Raw genomic sequence first — 20376 nt, forward strand, 5'->3', positions numbered from 1 at the left:
GCAAAAGTGGTTTCCTGCACAAACACAAGTGCAGAAATTGGTTTCTCAACACTATCACAAATGCAAAAAGTGTTTTTTCCACACTAATACAAGTGCAAAAGTGGTTTCCTGCACCAACACAAGTGCGAAAAGTGGTTTTTCAACACTAACACAAGTGCGAAAAGTGAATTTCAACACTATTACAAGTGCAAAAAGTGTTTTTTCCACACTAATACAAGTGCAAAAGTGGTTTCCTGCACCAACACAAGTGCGAAAAGTGGTTTTTCACTTTTCACGAAAAGTGGTTTCTCAACACTATCACAAGTGCAAAAATTGTTTTTTCCACACTAATACAAGTGCGAAAAGTGGTTTCCTGAACGAACACAAGTGCGAAAAGTGGTTTTTCCACACTAATACAAGTGCAAAAAGTGGTTTCCTGCACCAACACAAGTGCAAAAAGTGGTTTCCTGCACCAACACAAGTGCGAAAAGTGGTTTTTCAACACTAACACAAGTGCGAAAAGTGGTTTTTCAACACTATCACAAGTGCAAAAAGTGTTTTTTCCACACTAATACAAGTGCAAAAGTGGTTTCCTGCACCAACACAATTGCGAAAAGTTGTTTTTCAACACTAACACAAGTGCGAAAAGTGGTTTTTCAACACTAACACAAGTGCGAAAAGTGGTTTTTCAACACTAACACAAGTGCGAAAAGTGGTTTTTCCACACTAATACAAGTGCAAAAGTGGTTTCCTGCACCAACACAAGTGCGAAAACTGGTTTTTCAACACTAACACAAGTGCAAAAAGTGTTTTTTCCACACTAATACAAGTGCAAAAGTGGTTTCCTGCACCAACACAAGTGCGAAAAGTGGTTTTTCAACACTAACACAAGTGCGAAAAGTGGTTTTTCAACACTAACACAAGTGCGAAAAGTGGTTTTTCAACACTAACACAAGTGCGAAAAGTGGTTTTTCCACACTAATACAAGTGCAAAAGTGGTTTCCTGCACCAACACAAGTGTGAAAAGTGGTTTTTCAACACTAACACAAGTGCGAAAAGTGCTTTTTCAACACTATCACAAGTGCAAATAGTGTTTTTTCCACACTAATACAAGTGCAAAAGTGGTTTCCTGCACCAACACAAGTGCGAAAAGTGGTTTTTCAACACTAACACAAGTGCGAAAAGTGGTTTTTCAACACTAACACAAGTGTGAAAAGTGGTTTTTCCACACTAATACAAGTGCAAAAGTGGTTTCCTGCACCAACACAAGTGCGAAAAGTGGTTTTTCAACACTAACACAAGTGCGAAAAGTGTTTTTTCAACAATATCACAAGTGCAAAAAGTGTTTTTTCCACACTAATACAAGTGCAAAAGTGGTTTCCTGCACCAACACAAGTGCGAAAAGTGGTTTTTCAACACTAACACAAGTGCGAAAAGTGTTTTTTCAACACTATCACAAGTGCAAAAAGTGTTTTTTCCACACTAATACAAGTGCAAAAGTGGTTTCCTGCACCAATACAAGTGCGAAAGGTGGTTTTTCAACACTAACACAAGTGCGAAAAGTGGTTTTTCAACACTATCGCAAGTGCAAAAAGTGTTTTTTCCACACTAATACAAGTGCGAAAAGTGGTTTTTCCACACTAATACAAGTGCAAAAGTGGTTTCCTGCACCAACACAAGTGTGAAAAGTGGTTTTTCAACACTAACACAAGTGCGAAAAGTGCTTTTTCAACACTATCACAAGTGCAAAAAGTGTTTTTTCCACACTAATACAAGTGCAAAAGTGGTTTCCTGCACCAACACAAGTGCGAAAAGTGGTTTTTCAACACTAACACAAGTGCGAAAAGTGGTTTTTCAACACTAACACAAGTGCGAAAAGTGCTTTTTCAACACTATCACAAGTGCAAAAGTGGTTTTTCCACACTAACACAAGTGCAAAAGTGGTTTCCTGCACCAACATAAGTGCGAAAAGTGGTTTTTCAACACCAACACAAGTGCGAAAAGTGGTTTTTCAACACTAACACAAGTGCGAAAAGTGGTTTTTCAACACTATCACAAGTGGAAAAGTGTTTTTTCCACACTAATACAAGTGCAAAAGTGGTTTCCTTCACTAACACAAGTGCGAAAAGTGGTTTTTCAACACTAACACAAGTGCGAAAATTGGTTTTTCAACACTATCACAAGTGCAAAAAGTGTTTTTTCCACACTAATACAAGTGCAAAAGTGGTTTCCTGCACCAACACAAGTGCGAAAAGTGGTTTTTCCACACTAATACAAGTGCAAAAAGCGGTTTTTCAACACTAACACAAGTGTGAAAAGTGGTTTTTCCATACTAATACAAGTGCAAAAGTGGTTTCCTGCACAAACACAAGTGCAGAAATTGGTTTCTCAACACTATCACAAGTGCAAAAAGTGTTTTTTCCACACTAATACAGGTGCAAAAGTGGTTTCCTGAACGAACACAAGTGCGAAAAGTGGTTTTTCAACACTAACACAAGTGCGAAAAGTGGTTTTTCAACACTAACACAAGTGCGAAAAGTGGTTTTTCCACACTAATACAAGTGCAAAAGTGGTTTCCTGCACCAACACAAGTGCGAAAAGTGGTTTTTCAACACTATCACAAGTGCAAAAAGTGTTTTTTCCACACTAATACAAGTGCAAAAGTGGTTTCCTGCACCAACACAAGTGCGAAAAGTGGATTTTCAACACTAACACAAGTGCGAAAAGTGGTTTTTCAACACTATCACAAGTGAGACAAGTGGTTACTCAACAATAACACAATGCAAAAAGTAGTATTTCAACACTGGCATGAGTAAAGTCGTTGTGCAATACTAACACATCTGCGAAAGGTGGTTATCAACACTGGCATGAATGCGAAAAGTCATTTCAACACTGACACAAGTGCAGAAAGTGGTTTTCAACACTTCCACAAGAACGAAGAGTGGTTTTTCAAAACGAACACAATGCGAAAAGTGGTATTTCAACACTGGCATGAGTGCAAAAAGTCGTTGTGCAACAATAACATAAGTGCGGAAAGCGGTTATTCAACACTAACACAAATGCGGAAACTGGTTTTCAACATTGAAACAAGTGAGACAAGTGGTTATTCAACACTAACACAATGCGAAGTGTGGTATTTCAACACTGGCAGGAGTGCAAAAAGTGTTTTTCAACACGAGCACAAGTGTGGAAAGTGGTTTTTAATGCCAGCACAAGTGTGGAAAGTGGTTCTGCAACAATAGCACAAGTGTGGAAAGTGTTTATTCCACGAAGAGGAGTGTGCGAAAAGTGGTTCTGCAACAATAGCACAAGTGCAGAAAGTGGTTTTGCAACAATTTCACAGGAATGAAGAGTGGTTTTGCAACACCAACACAACTGCAAAAAGTGCTTTTCAACACTGACACAAGTGCAAAAATTGGTTTTTCAACACTGGCACAAGTGAGAAGTGGTAATTCAACACGAACACACGCACGAGAAGTGGTTTTCAACTCTGGCATGAGTGCAAAAAGTCATTTCAACACTGGCACAAGTGTGGAAAGTGGTTTTTCAACACAAACACAAGTGCGGAAGGTGGTTTGGCTACACTAGTGCAAGTGCGGGATGTGGTTTTCAACAGTAACACAAGCACGAGAAGTGGTATTTCAACAATGGCACGAGTGCAAAAAGTGCTTTTCAACACGAGGACACGTGTGGAAAGTGGTTTTCAACACTTCCACAAGAACGAAGAGTGGTTTTTCAACACTAACACAACTGCAAAAAGTGGTTTTCATCACTGACACAAGTGCGGAACGTAGTTTGGCAACACCATTGCAAGTGCGGAAAGTGTTTTTCAACACCAACAAAATACGAAAAGTGGTATTTCAACAATACCACAACTGCGAAAAGTCGTTTTGCAACACGAACACAATTGAGACAAGTGGTTACTCAACAATAACACAATGCAAAAAGTGGTATTTCAACAGTGGCATGAGTGCGAAAAGTGGTTGTGCAATCCTAACACAACTGCGAAAGGTGGTTATCAACTCTGGCACGAGTGCGAAAAGTCATTTCAACACTGACACAAGTGTGGAAAGTGGTTTTGCAACACAAACACAAGTGCGGAAAAGTGGTTTGGCAACACTAGTGCAAGTGCGGAATGTGGCTTTCAACAGTAACACAAGCACGATAAGTGGTATTTAAACAATGGAACGAGTGCAAAAAGTGCTTTTCAACACGAGGACACGTGTGGAAAGTGGTTTTCAACACTTCCACAAGAACGAAGAGTGGTTTTTCAACACTAACACAATTGAGACAAGTGGTTACTCAACAATAACACAATGCAAAAAGTGGTATTTCAACAGTGGCATGATTGCGAAAAGTGGTTGTGCAACAATAACATAAGTGCAGAAAGTGGTTATTCAACACAAGTGCGAAAAGTGGTTTTGCAACACAAACACAAGCACGATAAGTTGTTTTCAACACTGGCATGAGTGCGAAAAGTCGTTTTGCAACAGTGCGGAAAGTGGTTATCAACACTGAAACAAGTCAGAAAAGTGGTTATTCAACACAAACACAACTGCAAAAAGTGGTTTTGCAACACGAACACAAGTGAGACAAGTGGTTACTCAACAATAACACAATGCAAAAAGTCGTATTTCAACACTGCCATGTGTGCAAAAAGTGGTTGTGCAACAATAACATAAGTGCAGAAAGTGGTTATTCAACACAAGTGCGAAAAGTGGTTTTGCAACACAAACACAAGCACGATAAGTTGTTTTCAACACTGGCATGAGTGCGAAAAGTCGTTTTGCAACAGTGCGGAAAGTGGTTATCAACACTGAAACAAGTCAGAAAAGTGGTTATTCAACACAAACACAACTGCAAAAAGTGGTTTTGCAACACGAACACAAGTGAGACAAGTGGTTACTCAACAATAACACAATGCAAAAAGTCGTATTTCAACACTGCCATGTGTGCAAAAAGTCGTTGTGCAATACTAACACAACTGCGAAAGGTGGTTATCAACACTGTCACGAGTGTGGAAAGTTGTTTTTCAACATTAACACGAGTGCGGAAAGAGGATTTTCAACACTGGCACAAGTGACACAAGTGGTAATTCAACACTCACACAAGTACGAGAAGTGGTTTTCAACACTGGCATGAATGCAAAATGTCATTTCAACACTGACACAAGTGCGGAAAGTGGTTTTCAACACTTCCACAAGAACGAAGAGTGGTTTTTCAACACTAACACAACTGCAAAAAGTGGTTTTCAACACTGACACAAGTGCAAAAATTGGTTTTTCCAACACTGGCACAAGTGGGACAAGTGGTAATTCAACACGAACACAAGCACGAGAAGTGGTTTTCAACTCTGGCACGAGTGCGAAAAGTCATTTCAACACTGACACAAGTGTGGAACGTGGTTTTGCAACACAAACAAAAGTGCGGAAAGTGGTTTGGCAACACTAGTGCAAGTGCGGAATATGGTTTTCAACAGTAACACAAGCATGAGAAGTGGTATTTCAACAATGGCACGAGTGCAAAAAGTACTTTTCAACACGAGGACACGTGTGGAAAGTGGTTTTCAACACTTCCACAAGAACGAAGAGTGGTTTTTCAACACTAACACAACTGCAAAAAGTGGTTTTCATCACTGTCACAAGTGCGGAACGTGGTTTGGCAACACCATTGCAAGTGCGGAAAGTGTTTTTCAACACCAACAAAATGCGAAAAGTGGCATTTCAACACTGACACAACTGCGAAAAGTGGTTTTTCAACACGAACACAACTGAGACAAGTGGTTACTCAACAATAACACAATGCAAAAAGTAGTATTCCAACACTGGCATGAGTAAAGTCGTTGTGCAATATTAACACAACTGCGAAAGGTGGTTATCAACACTGGCATGAATGCGAAAAGTCATTTCAACACTGACACAAGTGCGGAAAGTGGTTTTCAACACTTCCACAAGAACGAAGAGTGGTTTTTCAAAACTAACGCAATGCGAAAAGTGGTATTTCAACACTGGCACAAGTGACACAAGTGATAATTCAACACACACACAAGGGCGGAAACTGGTTTTCAACATTGAAACAAGTGAGACAAGTGGTTATTCAACACTAACACAATGCGAAGTGTTGTATTTCAACACTGGCCCGAGTGCAAAAAGTGCTTTTCAACACGAGCACAAGTGTGGAAAGTGGTTTTTAATGCCAGCACAAGTGCGAAAAGTGGTTCTGCAACAATAGCACAAGTGTGGAAAGTGTTTATTCCACGAAGAGGAGTGTGCGAAAAGTGGTTTTGCAACACTCACGCAAGTGCGGAAAGTGGTTTCTAATGCCAGCACAAGTGCGGAAAGTGGATCTGCAACAATAGCACAAGTGCGGAAAGTGTTTTTTCCACACTAATACAAGTGCAAAAGTGGTTTCCTGCACCAACAGAAGTGCGAAAAGTGGTTTCTAAACACTATCACAAGTGCAAAAAGTGTTTTTTCCACACTAGTACAAGTGCAAAAGTGGTTTCCTGAACGAACACAAGTGCGAAAAGTGGTTTTTCAACACTAACACAAGTGCGAAAAGTGGTTTTTCAACACTAACACAAGTGCGAAAAGTGGTTTTTCAACACTATCACAAGTGCAAAAAGTGTTTTTTCCACACTAATACAAGTGCAAAAGTGGTTTCCTGCACCAACACAAGTGCGAAAAGTGGTTTTTCAACACTAACACAAGTGCGAAAAGTGGTTTTTCAACACTATCACAAGTGCATAAAGTGTTTTTTCCACACTAATACAAGTGCAAAAGTGGTTTCCTGCACCAACACAAGTGCGAAAAGTGGTTTTTCAACACTAACACAAGTGCGAAAAGTGGTTTTTCAACACTAACACAAGTGCGAAAAGTGTTTTTTCAACACTAACACAAGTGTGAAAACTGGTTTTTCCACACTAATACAAGTGCAAAAGTGGTTTCCTGCACCAACACAAGTGCGAAAAGTGGTTTTTCAACACTAACACAAGTGCGAAAAGTGGTTTTTCAACACTATCACAAGTGCAAAAAGTGTTTTTTCCACACTAATACAAGTGCAAAAGTGGTTTCCTGCACCAACACAATTGCAAAAAGTTGTTTTTCAACACTAACACAAGTGCGAAAAGTGGTTTTTCAACACTAACACAAGTGCGAAAAGTGGTTTTTCAACACTAACACAAGTGCGAAAAGTGGTTTTTCCACACTAATACAAGTGCAAAAGTGGTTTCCTGCACCAACACAATTGCGAAAAGTTGTTTTTCAACACTAACACAAGTGCGAAAAGTGGTTTTTCAACACTAACACAAGTGCGAAAATTGGTTTTTCAACAATAACACAAGTGCGAAAAGTGGTTTTTCCACACTAATACAAGTGCAAAAGTGGTTTCCTGCACCAACACAAGTGCGAAAACTGGTTTTTCAACACTAACACAAGTGCAAAAAGTGTTTTTCCACACTAATACAAGTGCAAAAGTGGTTTCCTGCACCAACACAAGTGCGAAAAGTGTTTTTTCAACACTAACACAAGTGCGAAAAGTGGGTTTTCAACACTATCACAAGTGCAAAAAGTGTTTTTTCCACACTAATACAAGTGCAAAAGTGGTTTCCTGCCCCAACACAAGTGCGAAAAGTGGTTTTTCAACACTAACACAAGTGCGAAAAGTGGTTTTTCAACACTAACACAAGTGCGAAAAGTGGTTTTTCCACGCCAATACAAGTGCAAAAGTGGTTTCCTGCACCAACACAAGTGGGAAAAGTGGATTTTCAAAACTAACACAAGTGTGAAAAGTGGTTTTTCAACACTATCACAAATGCAAAAAGTGTTTTTTCCACACTAATACAAGTGCAAAAGTGGTTTCCTGCACCAACACAAGTGCGAAAAGTGGTTTTTCAACACTAACACAAGTGCGAAAAGTGAATTTCAACACTATTACAAGTGCAAAAAGTGTTTTTTCCACACTAATACAAGTGCAAAAGTGGTTTCCTGCACCAACACAAGTGCGAAAAGTGGTTTTTCACTTTTCACGAAAAGTGGTTTCTCAACACTATCACAAGTGCAAAAAGTGTTTTTTCCACACTAATACAACTGCGAAAAGTGGTTTCCTGAACGAACACAAGTGCGAAAAGTGGTTTTTCCACACTAATACAAGTGCAAAAAGTGGTTTCCTGCACCAACACAAGTGCGAAAAGTGGTTTTTCAACACTAACACAAGTGCGAAAAGTGGTTTTTCAACACTATCACAAGTGCAAAAAGTGTTTTTTCCACACTAATACAAGTGCAAAAGTGGTTTCCTGCACCAACACAATTGCGAAAAGTTGTTTTTCAACACTAACACAAGTGCGAAAAGTGGTTTTTCAACACTAACACAAGTGCGAAAAGTGGTTTTTCAACACTAACACAAGTGCGAAAAGTGGTTTTTCCACACTAATACAAGTGCAAAAGTGGTTTCCTGCACCAACACAAGTGCGAAAACTGGTTTTTCAACACTAACACAAGTGCAAAAAGTGTTTTTTCCACACTAATACAAGTGCAAAAGTGGTTTCCTGCACCAACACAAGTGCGAAAAGTGGTTTTTCAACACTAACACAAGTGCGAAAAGTGGTTTTTCAACACTATCACAAGTGCAAAAAGTGTTTTTTCCACACTAATACATGTGCAAAAGTGGTTTCCTGCACCAACACAAGTGCGAAAAGTGGTTTTTCAACACTAACACAAGTGCGAAAAGTGGTTTTTCAACACTAACACAAGTGCGAAAAGTGGTTTTTCCACACTAATACAAGTGCAAAAGTGGTTTCCTGCACCAACACAAGTGTGAAAAGTGGTTTTTCAACACTAACACAAGTGCGAAAAGTGCTTTTTCAACACTATCACAAGTGCAAATAGTGTTTTTTCCACACTAATACAAGTGCAAAAGTGGTTTCCTGCACCAACACAAGTGCGAAAAGTGGTTTTTCAACACTAACACAAGTGCGAAAAGTGTTTTTTCAACACTAACACAAGTGTGAAAAGTGGTTTTTCCACACTAATACAAGTGCAAAAGTGGTTTCCTGCACCAACACAAGTGCGAAAAGTGGTTTTTCAACACTAACACAAGTGCGAAAAGTGTTTTTTCAACAATATCACAAGTGCAAAAAGTGTTTTTTCCACACTAATACAAGTGCAAAAGTGGTTTCCTGCACCAACACAAGTGCGAAAAGTGGTTTTTCAACACTAACACAAGTGCGAAAAGTGTTTTTTCAACACTATCACAAGTGCAAAAAGTGTTTTTTCCACACTAATACAAGTGCAAAAGTGGTTTCCTGCACCAATACAAGTGCGAAAAGTGGTTTTTCAACACTATCGCAAGTGCAAAAAGTGTTTTTTCCACACTAATACAAGTGCGAAAAGTGGTTTTTCCACACTAATACAAGTGCAAAAGTGGTTTCCTGCACCAACACAAGTGTGAAAAGTGGTTTTTCAACACTAACACAAGTGCGAAGTGGTAATTCAACACGAACACACGCACGAGAAGTGGTTTTCAACTCTGGCATGAGTGCGAAATGTCATTTCAACACTGACACAAGTGTGGAAAGTGGTTTTGCAACACAAACACAAGTGCGGAAGTTGGTTTGGCTACACTAGTGCAAGTGCGGGATGTGGTTTTCAACAGTAACACAAGCACGAGAAGTGGTATTTCAACAATGGCACGAGTGCAAAAAGTGCTTTTCAACACGAGGACACGTGTGGAAAGTGGTTTTCAACACTTCCACAAGAACGAAGAGTGGTTTTTCAACACTAACACAACTGCAAAAAGTGGTTTTCATCACTGACACAAGTGCGGAACGTAGTTTGGCAACACCATTGCAAGTGCGGAAAGTGTTTTTCAACACCAACAAAATACGAAAAGTGGTATTTCAACAATACCACAACTGCGAAAAGTCGTTTTGCAACACGAACACAATTGAGACAAGTGGTTACTCAACAATAACACAATGCAAAAAGTGGTATTTCAACAGTGGCATGAGTGCGAAAAGTGGTTGTGCAATCCTAACACAACTGCGAAAGGTGGTTATCAACTCTGGCACGAGTGCGAAAAGTCATTTCAACACTGACACAAGTGTGGAAAGTGGTTTTGCAACACAAACACAAGTGCGGAAAGTGGTTTGGCAACACTAGTGCAAGTGCGGAATGTGGCTTTCAACAGTAACACAAGCACGATAAGTGGTATTTAAACAATGGAACGAGTGCAAAAAGTGCTTTTCAACACGAGGACACGTGTGGAAAGTGGTTTTCAACACTTCCACAAGAACGAAGAGTGGTTTTTCAACACTAACACAATTGAGACAAGTGGTTACTCAACAATAACACAATGCAAAAAGTGGTATTTCAACAGTGGCATGATTGCGAAAAGTGGTTGTGCAACAATAACATAAGTGCAGAAAGTGGTTATTCAACACAAGTGCGAAAAGTGGTTTTGCAACACAAACACAAGCACGATAAGTTGTTTTCAACACTGGCATGAGTGCGAAAAGTCGTTTTGCAACAGTGCGGAAAGTGGTTATCAACACTGAAACAAGTCAGAAAAGTGGTTATTCAACACAAACACAACTGCAAAAAGTGGTTTTGCAACACGAACACAAGTGAGACAAGTGGTTACTCAACAATAACACAATGCAAAAAGTCGTATTTCAACACTGCCATGTGTGCAAAAAGTGGTTGTGCAACAATAACATAAGTGCAGAAAGTGGTTATTCAACACAAGTGCGAAAAGTGGTTTTGCAACACAAACACAAGCACGATAAGTTGTTTTCAACACTGGCATGAGTGCGAAAAGTCGTTTTGCAACAGTGCGGAAAGTGGTTATCAACACTGAAACAAGTCAGAAAAGTGGTTATTCAACACAAACACAACTGCAAAAAGTGGTTTTGCAACACGAACACAAGTGAGACAAGTGGTTACTCAACAATAACACAATGCAAAAAGTCGTATTTCAACACTGCCATGTGTGCAAAAAGTCGTTGTGCAATACTAACACAACTGCGAAAGGTGGTTATCAACACTGTCACGAGTGTGGAAAGTTGTTTTTCAACATTAACACGAGTGCGGAAAGAGGATTTTCAACACTGGCACAAGTGACACAAGTGGTAATTCAACACTCACACAAGTACGAGAAGTGGTTTTCAACACTGGCATGAATGCAAAATGTCATTTCAACACTGACACAAGTGCGGAAAGTGGTTTTCAACACTTCCACAAGAACGAAGAGTGGTTTTTCAACACTAACACAACTGCAAAAAGTGGTTTTCAACACTGACACAAGTGCAAAAATTGGTTTTTCCAACACTGGCACAAGTGGGACAAGTGGTAATTCAACACGAACACAAGCACGAGAAGTGGTTTTCAACTCTGGCACGAGTGCGAAAAGTCATTTCAACACTGACACAAGTGTGGAACGTGGTTTTGCAACACAAACAAAAGTGCGGAAAGTGGTTTGGCAACACTAGTGCAAGTGCGGAATATGGTTTTCAACAGTAACACAAGCATGAGAAGTGGTATTTCAACAATGGCACGAGTGCAAAAAGTACTTTTCAACACGAGGACACGTGTGGAAAGTGGTTTTCAACACTTCCACAAGAACGAAGAGTGGTTTTTCAACACTAACACAACTGCAAAAAGTGGTTTTCATCACTGTCACAAGTGCGGAACGTGGTTTGGCAACACCATTGCAAGTGCGGAAAGTGTTTTTCAACACCAACAAAATGCGAAAAGTGGCATTTCAACACTGACACAACTGCGAAAAGTGGTTTTTCAACACGAACACAACTGAGACAAGTGGTTACTCAACAATAACACAATGCAAAAAGTAGTATTCCAACACTGGCATGAGTAAAGTCGTTGTGCAATATTAACACAACTGCGAAAGGTGGTTATCAACACTGGCATGAATGCGAAAAGTCATTTCAACACTGACACAAGTGCGGAAAGTGGTTTTCAACACTTCCACAAGAACGAAGAGTGGTTTTTCAAAACTAACGCAATGCGAAAAGTGGTATTTCAACACTGGCACAAGTGACACAAGTGATAATTCAACACACACACAAGGGCGGAAACTGGTTTTCAACATTGAAACAAGTGAGACAAGTGGTTATTCAACACTAACACAATGCGAAGTGTTGTATTTCAACACTGGCCCGAGTGCAAAAAGTGCTTTTCAACACGAGCACAAGTGTGGAAAGTGGTTTTTAATGCCAGCACAAGTGCGAAAAGTGGTTCTGCAACAATAGCACAAGTGTGGAAAGTGTTTATTCCACGAAGAGGAGTGTGCGAAAAGTGGTTTTGCAACACTCACGCAAGTGCGGAAAGTGGTTTCTAATGCCAGCACAAGTGCGGAAAGTGGATCTGCAACAATAGCACAAGTGCGGAAAGTGTTTTTTCCACACTAATACAAGTGCAAAAGTGGTTTCCTGCACCAACAGAAGTGCGAAAAGTGGTTTCTCAACACTATCACAAGTGCAAAAAGTGTTTTTTCCACACTAGTACAAGTGCAAAAGTGGTTTCCTGAACGAACACAAGTGCGAAAAGTGGTTTTTCAACACTAACACAAGTGCGAAAAGTGGTTTTTCAACACTAACACAAGTGCGAAAAGTGGTTTTTCAACACTATCACAAGTGCAAAAAGTGTTTTTTCCACACTAATACAAGTGCAAAAGTGGTTTCCTGCACCAACACAAGTGCGAAAAGTGGTTTTTCAACACTAACACAAGTGCGAAAAGTGGTTTTTCAACACTATCACAAGTGCATAAAGTGTTTTTTCCACACTAATACAAGTGCAAAAGTGGTTTCCTGCACCAACACAAGTGCGAAAAGTGGTTTTTCAACACTAACACAAGTGCGAAAAGTGGTTTTTCAACACTAACACAAGTGCGAAAAGTGTTTTTTCAACACTAACACAAGTGTGAAAACTGGTTTTTCCACACTAATACAAGTGCAAAAGTGGTTTCCTGCACCAACACAAGTGCGAAAAGTGGTTTTTCAACACTAACACAAGTGCGAAAAGTGGTTTTTCAACACTATCACAAGTGCAAAAAGTGTTTTTTCCACACTAATACAAGTGCAAAAGTGGTTTCCTGCACCAACACAATTGCAAAAAGTTGTTTTTCAACACTAACACAAGTGCGAAAAGTGGTTTTTCAACACTAACACAAGTGCGAAAAGTGGTTTTTCAACACTAACACAAGTGCGAAAAGTGGTTTTTCCACACTAATACAAGTGCAAAAGTGGTTTCCTGCACCAACACAATTGCGAAAAGTTGTTTTTCAACACTAACACAAGTGCGAAAAGTGGTTTTTCAACACTAACACAAGTGCGAAAATTGGTTTTTCAACAATAACACAAGTGCGAAAAGTGGTTTTTCCACACTAATACAAGTGCAAAAGTGGTTTCCTGCACCAACACAAGTGCGAAAACTGGTTTTTCAACACTAACACAAGTGCAAAAAGTGTTTTTCCAAACTAATACAAGTGCAAAAGTGGTTTCCTGCACCAACACAAGTGCGAAAAGTGTTTTTTCAACACTAACACAAGTGCGAAAAGTGGGTTTTCAACACTATCACAAGTGCAAAAAGTGTTTTTTCCACACTAATACAAGTGCAAAAGTGGTTTCCTGCCCCAACACAAGTGCGAAAAGTGGTTTTTCAACACTAACACAAGTGCGAAAAGTGGTTTTTCAACACTAACACAAGTGCGAAAAGTGGTTTTTCCACGCCAATACAAGTGCAAAAGTGGTTTCCTGCACCAACACAAGTGGGAAAAGTGGATTTTCAAAACTAACACAAGTGTGAAAAGTGGTTTTTCAACACTATCACAAATGCAAAAAGTGTTTTTTCCACACTAATACAAGTGCAAAAGTGGTTTCCTGCACCAACACAAGTGCGAAAAGTGGTTTTTCAACACTAACACAAGTGCGAAAAGTGAATTTCAACACTATTACAAGTGCAAAAAGTGTTTTTTCCACACTAATACAAGTGCAAAAGTGGTTTCCTGCACCAACACAAGTGCGAAAAGTGGTTTTTCACTTTTCACGAAAAGTGGTTTCTCAACACTATCACAAGTGCAAAAAGTGTTTTTTCCACACTAATACAACTGCGAAAAGTGGTTTCCTGAACGAACACAAGTGCGAAAAGTGGTTTTTCCACACTAATACAAGTGCAAAAAGTGGTTTCCTGCACCAACACAAGTGCGAAAAGTGGTTTTTCAACACTAACACAAGTGCGAAAAGTGGTTTTTCAACACTATCACAAGTGCAAAAAGTGTTTTTTCCACACTAATACAAGTGCAAAAGTGGGTTCCTGCACCAACACAATTGCGAAAAGTTGTTTTTCAACACTAACACAAGTGCGAAAAGTGGTTTTTCAACACTAACACAAGTGCGAAAAGTGGTTTTTCAACACTAACACAAGTGCGAAAAGTGGTTTTTCCACACTAATACAAGTGCAAAAGTGGTTTCCTGCACCAACACAAGTGCGAAAACTGGTTTTTCAACACTAACACAAGTGCAAAAAGTGTTTTTTCCACACTAATACAAGTGCAAAAGTGGTTTCCTGCACCAACACAAGTGCGAAAAGTGGTTTTTCAACACTAACACAAGTGCGAAAAGTTGTTTTTCAACACTATCACAAGTGCAAAAAGTGTTTTTTCCACACTAATACATGTGCAAAAGTGGTTTCCTGCACCAACACAAGTGCGAAAAGTGGTTTTTCAACACTAACACAAGTGCGAAAAGTGGTTTTTCAACACTAACACAAGTGCGAAAAGTGGTTTTTCCACACTAATACAAGTGCAAAAGTGGTTTCCTGCACCAACACAAGTGTGAAAAGTGGTTTTTCAACACTAACACAAGTGCGAAAAGTGCTTTTTCAACACTATCACAAGTGCAAATAGTGTTTTTTCCACACTAATACAAGTGCAAAAGTGGTTTCCTGCACCAACACAAGTGCGAAAAGTGGTTTTTCAACACTAACACAAGTGCGAAAAGTGTTTTTTCAACACTAACATAAGTGTGAAAAGTGGTTTTTCCACACTAATACAAGTGCAAAAGTGGTTTCCTGCACCAACACAAGTGCGAAAAGTGGTTTTTCAACACTAACACAAGTGCGAAAAGTGTTTTTTCAACAATATCACAAGTGCAAAAAGTGTTTTTTCCACACTAATACAAGTGCAAAAGTGGTTTCCTGCACCAACACAAGTGCGAAAAGTGGTTTTTCAACACTAACACAAGTGCGAAAAGTGTTTTTTCAACACTATCACAAGTGCAAAAAGTGTTTTTTCCACACTAATACAAGTGCAAAAGTGGTTTCCTGCACCAATACAAGTGCGAAAAGTGGTTTTTCAACACTAACACAAGTGCGAAAAGTGGTTTTTCAACACTATCGCAAGTGCAAAAAGTGTTTTTTCCACACTAATACAAGTGCGAAAAGTGGTTTTTCCACACTAATACAAGTGCAAAAGTGGTTTCCTGCACCAACACAAGTGTGAAAAGTGGTTTTTCAACACTAACACAAGTGCGAAAAGTGCTTTTTCAACACTATCACAAGTGCAAAAAGTGTTTTTTCCACACTAATACAAGTGCAAAAGTGGTTTCCTGCACCAACACAAGTGCGAAAAGTGGTTTTTCAACACTAACACAAGTGCGAAAAGTGGTTTTTCAACACTAACACAAGTGCGAAAAGTGCTTTTTCAACACTATCACAAGTGCAAAAGTGGTTTTTCCACACTAACACAAGTGCAAAAGTGGTTTCCTGCACCAACATAAGTGCGAAAAGTGGTTTTTCAACACTAACACAAGTGCGAAAAGTGGTTTTTCAACACTAACACAAGTGCGAAAAGTGGTTTTTCAACACTATCACAAGTGGAAAAGTGTTTTTTCCACACTAATACAAGTGCAAAAGTGGTTTCCTTCACTAACACAAGTGCGAAAAGTGGTTTTTCAACACTAACACAAGTGCGAAAATTGGTTTTTCAACACTATCACAAGTGCAAAAAGTGTTTTTTCCACACTAATACAAGTGCAAAAGTGGTTTCCTGCACCAACACAAGTGCGAAAAGTGGTTTTTCCACACTAATACAAGTGCAAAAAGCGGTTTTTCAACACTAACACAAGTGTGAAAAGTGGTTTTTCCACACTAATACAAGTGCAAAAGTGGTTTCCTGCACAAACACAAGTGCAGAAATTGGTTTCTCAACACTATCACAAGTGCAAAAAGTGTTTTTTCCACACTAATACAGGTGCAAAAGTGGTTTCCTGAACGAACACAAGTGCGAAAAGTGGTTTTTCAACACTAACACAAGTGCGAAAAGTGGTTTTTCAACACTAACACAAGTGCGAAAAGTGGTTTTTCCACACTAATACAAGTGCAAAAGTGGTTTCCTGCACCAACACAAGTGCGAAAAGTGGTTTTTCAACACTATCACAAGTGCAAAAAGTGTTTTTTCCACACTAATACAAGTGCAAAAGTGGTTTCCTGCACCAACACAAGTGCGAAAAGTGGATTTTCAACACTAACACAAGTGCGAAAAGTGGTTTTTCAACACTATCACAAGTGAGACAAGTGGTTACTCAACAATAACACAATGCAAAAAGTAGTATTTCAACACTGGCATGAGTAAAGTCGTTGTGCAATACTAACACATCTGCGAAAGGTGGTTATCAACACTGGCATGAATGCGAAAAGTCATTTCAACACTGACACAAGTGCAGAAAGTGGTTTTCAACACTTCCACAAGAACGAAGAGTGGTTTTTCAAAACGAACACAATGCGAAAAGTGGTATTTCAACACTGGCATGAGTGCAAAAAGTCGTTGTGCAACAATAACATAAGTGCGGAAAGCGGTTATTCAACACTAACACAAATGCGGAAACTGGTTTTCAACATTGAAACAAGTGAGACAAGTGGTTATTCAACACTAACACAATGCGAAGTGTGGTATTTCAACACTGGCAGGAGTGCAAAAAGTGTTTTTCAACACGAGCACAAGTGTGGAAAGTGGTTTTTAATGCCAGCACAAGTGTGGAAAGTGGTTCTGCAACAATAGCACAAGTGTGGAAAGTGTTTATTCCACGAAGAGGAGTGTGCGAAAAGTGGTTTTGCAACACTCGCGCAAGTGCGGAAAGTGGTTTCTAATGCCAACACAAGTGTGGAAAGTGGTTCTGCAACAATAGCACAAGTGCAGAAAGTGGTTTTGCAACAATTTCACAGGAATGAAGAGTGGTTTTGCAACACCAACACAACTGCAAAAAGTGCTTTTCAACACTGACACAAGTGCAAAAATTGGTTTTTCAACACTGGCACAAGTGAGAAGTGGTAATTCAACACGAACACACGCACGAGAAGTGGTTTTCAACTCTGGCATGAGTGCGAAAAGTCATTTCAACACTGGCACAAGTGTGGAAAGTGGTTTTGCAACACAAACACAAGTGCGGAAGGTGGTTTGGCTACACTAGTGCAAGTGCGGGATGTGGTTTTCAACAGTAACACAAGCACGAGAAGTGGTATTTCAACAATGGCACGAGTGCAAAAAGTGCTTTTCAACACGAGGACACGTGTGGAAAGTGGTTTTCAACACTTCCACAAGAACGAAGAGTGGTTTTTCAACACTAACACAACTGCAAAAAGTGGTTTTCATCATTGACACAAGTGCGGAACGTAGTTTGGCAACACCATTGCAAGTGCGGAAAGTGTTTTTCAACACCAACAAAATACGAAAAGTGGTATTTCAACAATACCACAACTGCGAAAAGTCGTTTTGCAACACGAACACAATTGAGACAAGTGGTTACTCAACAATAACACAATGCAAAAAGTGGTATTTCAACAGTGGCATGAGTGCGAAAAGTGGTTGTGCAATCCTAACACAACTGCGAAAGGTGGTTATCAACTCTGGCACGAGTGCGAAAAGTCATTTCAACACTGACACAAGTGTGGAGAGTGGTTTTGCAACACAAACACAAGTGCGGAAAGTGGTTTGGCAACACTAGTGCAAGTGCGGAATGTGGCTTTCAACAGTAACACAAGCACGATAAGTGGTATTTAAACAATGGAACGAGTGCAAAAAGTGCTTTTCAACACGAGGACACGTGTGGAAAGTGGTTTTCAACACTTCCACAAGAACGAAGAGTGGTTTTTCAACACTAACACAACTGCAAAAAGTGGTTTTCATCACTGTCACAAGTGCGGAACGTGGTTTGGCAACACCATTGCAAGTGCGGAAAGTGTTTTTCAACACCAACAAAATGCGAAAAGTGGTATTTCAACAATAACACAACTGCGAAAAGTGGTTTTGCAACACGAACACAATTGAGACAAGTGGTTACTCAACAATAACACAATGCAAAAAGTGGTATTTCAACAGTGGCATGATTGCGAAAAGTGGTTGTGCAACAATAACATAAGTGCAGAAAGTGGTTATTCAACACAAGTGCGAAAAGTGGTTTTGCAACACAAACACAAGCACGATAAGTTGTTTTCAACACTGGCATGAGTGCGAAAAGTCGTTTTGCAACAGTGCGGAAAGTGGTTATCAACACTGAAACAAGTCAGAAAAGTGGTTATTCAACACAAACACAACTGCAAAAAGTGGTTTTGCAACACGAACACAAGTGAGACAAGTGGTTACTCAACAATAACACAATGCAAAAAGTCGTATTTCAACACTGCCATGTGTGCAAAAAGTCGTTGTGCAATACTAACACAACTGCGAAAGGTGGTTATCAACACTGTCACGAGTGTGGGAAGTTGTTTTTCAACATTAACACGAGTGCGGAAAGAGGATTTTCAACACTGGCACAAGTGACACAAGTGGTAATTCAACACTCACACAAGTACGAGAAGTGGTTTTCAACACTGGCATGAATGCAAAATGTCATTTCAACACTGCCATGTGTGCAAAAAGTCGTTGTGCAATACTAATACAAGTGCAAAAGTGGTTTCCTGCACCAACACAAGTGCGAAAAGTGGTTTTTCAACACTAACACAAGTGCGAAAAGTGGTTTTTCAACACTATCACAAGTGCAAAAAGTGTTTTTTCCACACTAATACAAGTGCAAAAGTGGTTTTTCCACACTAATACAAGTGCAAAAGTGGTTTCCTGCACCAATACAAGTGCGGAAAGTGGTTTTCAACACTTCCACAAGAACGAAGAGTGGTTTTTCAAAACTAACGCAATGCGAAAAGTGGTATTTCAACACTGGCACAAGTGACACAAGTGATAATTCAACACACACACAAGGGCGGAAACTGGTTTTCAACATTGAAACAAGTGAGACAAGTGGTTATTCAACACTAACACAATGCGAAGTGTTGTATTTCAACACTGGCCCGAGTGCAAAAAGTGCTTTTCAACACGAGCACAAGTGTGGAAAGTGGTTTTTAATGCCAGCACAAGTGCGAAAAGTGGTTCTGCAACAATAGCACAAGTGTGGAAAGTGTTTATTCCACGAAGAGGAGTGTGCGAAAAGTGGTTTTGCAACACTCACGCAAGTGCGGAAAGTGGTTTCTAATGCCAGCACAAGTGCGGAAAGTGGATCTGCAACAATAGCACAAGTGCGGAAAGTGTTTTTTCCACACTAATACAAGTGCAAAAGTGGTTTCCTGAACCAACAGAAGTGCGAAAAGTGGTTTCTCAACACTATCACAAGTGCAAAAAGTGTTTTTTCCACACTAGTACAAGTGCAAAAGTGGTTTCCTGAACGAACACAAGTGCGAAAAGTGGTTTTTCAACACTAACACAAGTGCGAAAAGTGGTTTTTCAACACTAACACAAGTGCGAAAAGTGGTTTTTCAACACTATCACAAGTGCAAAAAGTGTTTTTTCCACACTAATACAAGTGCAAAAGTGGTTTCCTGCACCAACACAAGTGCGAAAAGTGGTTTTTCAACACTAACACAAGTGCGAAAAGTGGTTTTTCAACACTATCACAAGTGCATAAAGTGTTTTTTCCACACTAATACAAGTGCAAAAGTGGTTTCCTGCACCAACACAAGTGCGAAAAGTGGTTTTTCAACACTAACACAAGTGCGAAAAGTGGTTTTTCAACACTAACACAAGTGCGAAAAGTGTTTTTTCAACACTAACACAAGTGTGAAAACTGGTTTTTCCACACTAATACAAGTGCAAAAGTGGTTTCCTGCACCAACACAAGTGCGAAAAGTGGTTTTTCAACACTAACACAAGTGCGAAAAGTGGTTTTTCAACACTATCACAAGTGCAAAAAGTGTTTTTTCCACACTAATACAAGTGCAAAAGTGGTTTCCTGCACCAACACAATTGCAAAAAGTTGTTTTTCAACACTAACACAAGTGCGAAAAGTGGTTTTTCAACACTAACACAAGTGCGAAAAGTGGTTTTTCAACACTAACACAA

This window comes from Myxine glutinosa, chromosome 3, assembly GCF_964187855.1.
Source record: "Myxine glutinosa chromosome 3, kmMyxGlut1.1, whole genome shotgun sequence".
Lineage (NCBI taxonomy): Eukaryota > Metazoa > Chordata > Myxini > Myxiniformes > Myxinidae > Myxine > Myxine glutinosa.